Source organism: Cornus florida, unplaced genomic scaffold, assembly GCF_030987335.1.
Source record: "Cornus florida cultivar Cherokee Brave unplaced genomic scaffold, ASM3098733v1 CherokeeBrave_3.0.0_Hap2_Chr01, whole genome shotgun sequence".
NCBI classification, from domain to species: Eukaryota; Viridiplantae; Streptophyta; class Magnoliopsida; order Cornales; family Cornaceae; genus Cornus; species Cornus florida.
Genome location: NW_026775571.1, coordinates 80,650,154 through 80,656,153, shown reverse-complemented (window position 1 = coordinate 80,656,153; position 6,000 = coordinate 80,650,154). Strand labels below are relative to the sequence as shown.

The following is a 6,000-nucleotide window of genomic DNA, read 5'->3' as shown; positions in this document are numbered from 1 at the left end:
ATTGGAACACAACTTTATTGATCTATTAACAAAAGTGTTATTGATTAATAATTTTGATCGTCATCTGGATAACATTGGAGTTAGATGCAATTTGAATTGGCTACGAGGGCAAGTGGGAGCTGTTGGGATTTATATGCCCTGGCATAGCAAATTCCTATTTAGATTAAAGTGACATAAGTTCCTGACGTTTCTAAAATATTCATATTTTAAACAATTGGTGAATTCAATGTATTATGCTTCGATTCATTATAGAATTGATAGTGTCCACTTGATTCCAAGAGATATTTATATATGTATGTGATGGCGATCAATACATGAATATAAATAGTAATCATAAATGGTTCATAGTCGGTAATTATGGATTGACTCATAATTAATTAAGACTTGAACTGGATTAGCGTTAGGTTGAGATATATTGCGAGAGCCATCGTATGCAATTACTCCCTATCACCGTCATAGCATTTGACTCTTAAATATGAGAAAATTATAGACTATTTTATTAATTAATAATTACTTTGATTTGTTCGGCGGATTCTTCGGGATCGTTAGACCGACACTTTGGGTAGTTATGTAATTAATAGTTAGAGGGTTATATTTTCAATATTTGTATCATTCCTACTTGTATTTATTTTGTATTGATTATGGTTGATCACAAAGTAAATTCGAAGGTCTTCGTATGTTTTTAGACAAAATGATTTATTATATATTTATTTATTTAAATTATTATTTTTGTCAAACAAATGTTTTATTGTGATCGAGCCAGAAATAATCAATGGTATCAAAATAAATATATTAATTAAGTAGTCGGATTGATGGCTTTATTTATCCGATAATTAATTATACATAGAGGGATCAAAGTGCAATATTGACTTAGAGGTTATTTATTATTTAATTAGAGTTCAATTAATTTCTTTTAGTGGAGTAGAAATTAATTTATGAATTGATTGAATTGGGTCCATGGATCGGGCCAATTATTAATTCATTGTAGCCAATAAAATAATAAGCCCAAAGGATTCTCACTCATAACCCAATTTGATATTAGAATCATATTAGATTTGAGACATGTGAATTATAGATTAAGAAGGATTAGTTGTTTCATTTTCTTTACCTTTATGTTGCCTATAAATATACATGGTCTATGTATATTTTAGGTGTGATTTTTATGAGAAGGAAAAAGGAATATATTTTCTCTCTCTAGAAAATTAGGGTTAGTGTTCTCATCTAATGGAGGCTCCCACAAGCTTAGTTTTCCAAGATCATTCATGGAGGCTTATAAGTGATTCCTAAAGGCAAAACAAGTACCAAGAAGATGGAGATCCAAGGAAAAGGTGTCTAGCAAAAGGGATCTACAATAAGTGAGAACATTCACTTTAGAGAAAAAATCTAAGGTTTACTCAAACCTTGATGTAAGTATTCAATCTTTTAATTTAATGATACATCATATTTTATTTTTGCATAAAACTTGTCTCTATGTGATGAATCAAGATCTATGATTTTAAATCCCTCGAAAAGTGTTTTAAAACTAGCACGTTTCCCAACAGTATTAACTATATTTCCACATTAGAAACGACCGTAATGCCTTTAGATGATTTCGGGTTCGGGTAAGGACCCAAATAATGATCTGAACCCTCGAGTTTGGATCGTTACATGAGTTGAATACATATTGCTTGTATAAAAATTGATTTGAACTAATGGTGTTTGGTGCATTTTTTGGTGCAGGGCACTACAGTTCCTCCAATCAGTCTACTTTGAACCATGAGTATTCTTGAGCTTGGTTATATGAATTTCTATGGTGAAAGAATGCAGATGATAAACATTTGGATGGGAAGACTACGGTCTCGTTACGAAACCTGAGTCCCTTTTCAGAATACCATACTGATGTACTTCTATCATACTCTCTAGGAATTTTGGGTAAGTAACTGGCCTTTTATTTTCTGGAAATTTTCTAGTTCATCATCAGCAATGGGATTCGGAATTCAATTTCGTGTTGACACCCCTGATCAATTGGTATGTTACTGGTTTATTCATGATATGGGGTCTTGTTCTTATTTTAGGGGCCATTTGGATAAAAGAATGAAATCAATAGATTTCAAATAACTCCTTATACTTTGTTATATGAAATTCAGTCACAATTCTCTCAAATACATTCATTTGAAGTCATCTCAAATCTATCAAGCTATATCTTTTACTGGTACATACATTGGAAATCCTTCAATCCTTTAATACATTTGAAATCCTTACATTTGAAATCCTTCAATCCTTCAATACATTTGAAATCCTTCAATCCAAATAGAACCTTGGGAGCTGGGATCAAGTTAATGGAGATACGAAATTCAACCATCTTGTGACTCCCTTTCGGAATCGCAAATGATGGATACTGGATAACTATGCTACACGGACTCTTCTAAATGTGTGAAGTACTTCTACTACACTCAACTAATAATCACGGTTTATTCTACAAACGAAGTATTAAATTGTTAGGATCATTCATCCTAGTCAATTATTATTGGACACGTAAATAATTGTATAGAAAATGCATGAGTAATTGACTAATTATACATTTTTGACGCCATTACTTACACTTGTCCGTAATTAGCCTACACTAGGCTAATAATGACGGTTTATTCTTCAAACGAAATATTAAATTGTTAGGATCATTCATTCTGACCGATTATTATTGGACACGTAAGTAATTGTATCGAAAATACGTAAGCAATTGACTGATTACACATTTTTGACGCCATTACTTAGGTGTGTATGTAATTAGCCGAGAAGCATCTAACAACTTCTCATCATAATAAAGCAATTCTGATCTAGATTATGACAATTGAGCAATTCTGATCCACACATTTTTATTTTATTTTCACGAGACTATGACACATATACATATTATTTGATTATATATGAATTTGTCACCTAAAAAAAGGATCATTTCTCTTACTTCAACCACCATATGGCTAATGACAATAGGTCAGTAAGGCTATATATAATATGAATGTATACTTGCTTCAATTATTGGGTGCAATATGCATTCATATTATACAGTAATTTATATATTAAAAAAATAAGTAGGCTTCTGAATAGCTTGCAATTTTGTTTTCATCACCCTTGATTTGAATTTTTTTATCAATGTTATTCCATAGACTTCAACATTTCAATATTTTAACATTGAAGTCGGTGGAATAACATTGATAAAAAAAATATATTATTAATAATTTATTCCACCAACTTGTTGGTAGGGTTGTTTAAAGTCCACCAAACATTTTTAAAGCATTCCAATTGTCCAATCTAAACCCACCATATTTAATTCAAAATTGGCACAATTTTCCTTGCATATTCAAACAGCTCAGTTTAAACTAACATATAAGTAACTCAACCAAGGAATACTGATCTCTTGCTTATCATAGAGTAAGAAAATTCTTCCGCATCTTTTATAATGACCATTAGATTAAATCTAATGGTCACATCCTAAACCCACCTATATGCTTTCCTTTTAATACAAAACCACTATCACTATTTCTAGTTTCCAAATTGTATATTTATCAATACCATTAATTATAACAATAAAAAGGTAAGTATAAAAAAAATAAAAATAGATATCCCTTCACCTCTCGAAATTACGTCTTATAACTAATCAGAATTTTGTTTTCTTTAAAAAAGAAATTGTAAGTGTTAGAGAATTGTATCCATGACTTGATACTAAAGTTGACATTGCCTATTTGTTTGAGTGTGAAAAAGAAATTAAAAATTGCACTATTGATATACAAAACATCGGAGTAAAAAATAATAAAAAATAAAAAATAAAATCTCTATTTTTTTATCCACTTGATTAACTTAAGGTAATCCGTGATTTGCACAACACTTCACCCATAAAAAAAAAAAATTAGAGTAAAGTACAGCCACACCCCCTGAGATTTGGCAAAAGGACACTCAGATGTAACTTACCTACTTTTTGCACAAAAACACCCCTTGAAGGTTCAAAAATGGACAAAGACACCCCTTTTACATGAGAAATTGACCAAATTACCCTTTAAACGTTTAGGAGACTTTTTTAACTTTACAATTTAATAAATTTGACCAATCTACCCTCATAAACTGTAATACCCCTAGTTTTCAAAAGGATAAAATAGGTATTTAATTTTACTTTTTATTGATTAATTGATTTAATTATGTGATTTAGTTGTTTTGTTTTCCTAATGGATTAATTGTGTGTATTTAAATTAATTGTTAATTGTTATTGTTTTAATTTAATTTTTATGTGTTTGGAATGATTTAGTTAATTAAAGTTATTTAGTTATTTTCCTTTGTTTATTTGGTTTACATGTTATTAATTACTTATTTTAGTTAATTGTAAATGATGTAATTATTTAATACTGTGTTTGTGTATGTTTTAGGTTTAGGGTTTTAATTGATATAAATAAGATAGCCGACCTGTAGTTGGGCTGGACTTAGGATTAGGGTTTCAGAGGAGATATATATATAGAACGATATATGTTGCAAGGGTTTTGGGAGAAAACCCTATTCACGTAGGAGTAATTTGAGAGATAAACAGAGATACATAGAGAGGGTTGTACACACTCCAATATATATATATTCTTGTGTAGTCTGCTAGGGTTAAAATAAAAACCTCATTCACGTAGTATTAACCTGTGTGGGAAACAGAGGCTCTGGGATGTGAAGAGAGATACATAGTGAGGGTCTTGAGAGATTTATTAGGCAGTTGCTTCTGGATGAAATCATGAAATAGTAGAGGAAGGGAACGATGATCAGAGGGGGAAAATATAGTCTTGGATATTCTGCAATTTAGAGACGACGAAAGGTTTGAAACTGAAACCTAGAGGCAAGTTTCATTCTATTCCTTTCCTGTAAACTTGTGTTCTGTGCATTCTTTATAGTCTCCAGGGATTAATTCAACTGTTAAAACATGGTGGTTGATGCATAATGTACCGGACTGTAATTTGTTTTATTTAAAACACTAAAATTGGTTCTTGCATAAAACTATGTTGATTATGGTTTTAACTTCTGTAATTAATTCGTAAGGGAATACAAGGAGTTTCTAGGATGGATTGGACTATAATTTAACACTGGAAACTTAAAAACGGAAATTTGATACAAGATTGTTAGACTGTAAATTGTTTTTTTTGTCTAAAGAATTGAAACCTGTTTCTTCAATAAATTATGTTGTTTTTGGTTTCGATTTTTTTTGTCAATTGGTTTAGATTGGAATATGAGGGGTTCTTAGGGATCTTTAGACTCTGATTGAACCCTAAAACTTTAAAAAAAAATCAGAACTGAAGCTTGGAGTTCGCCATTAGCAGAGAAGACGAACAGAGGAGTAGAGAAGGCTCAAAGTGGGAGAGAGAAGGCTCCAGATTTGTGGGAGCCATCTCCCCCTTCAAAGAGCCGGCTCCAAGGGGTTAGGGAGCCGGTTGAGCTTGCTCTATGATTTTAGAGCAGGCTCCCTTGGTTAGGTTGTGTTTGGACGTGGTTTGACACTGTTTGGGCACCGTTTAGGATTTTAAATGGTTTCAGCGACTGGAATGGGAATTCAAAAAGTAATTAAAATGGATTTTAGACCCTCTAATGGTATAATTTGGTTCCTAGGGCAATTGGAAGAAACAGGGTAAAAATAAGCAACTTTGTACGCTCTAACGGATAGGACGGATTAAATTGCTAAATCTTGGTTTAAAATTTTAATGGATTGTAACATGGACTTTAAACATTATACCATGCTATATTAGAGCCACCTATAATAAATTTAGGTCTTAGTATTCATGGATTTAACCGTAGGGAAGTATACAACGGTTTAGGCGGTTAACTAATGGAAGGAGTTTAATTACCTAATTTAATTTTAGCAATTGAACGGAATATGTATATATTTATAAATCTTATTTTGGTTACATGCTAGGATCATTTAATTAACAAGTTTGGTCTATCCATAACTTGGATGTTAATGGTTGAAGTTCTAAATTCTTTTCTGGAATGCATGGATTTAAGCTT

At 31.4% G+C, this 6,000-nt stretch overlaps 1 pseudogene; it reads left to right on the top strand.

The window, feature by feature from the left end:
* The first annotated feature begins 1,813 nt into the window (after window positions 1-1,813).
* The window catches only part of LOC132275950 (2-alkenal reductase (NADP(+)-dependent)-like), a 38,760-nt pseudogene continuing 34,573 nt past the window's right edge, over window positions 1,814-6,000 (top strand).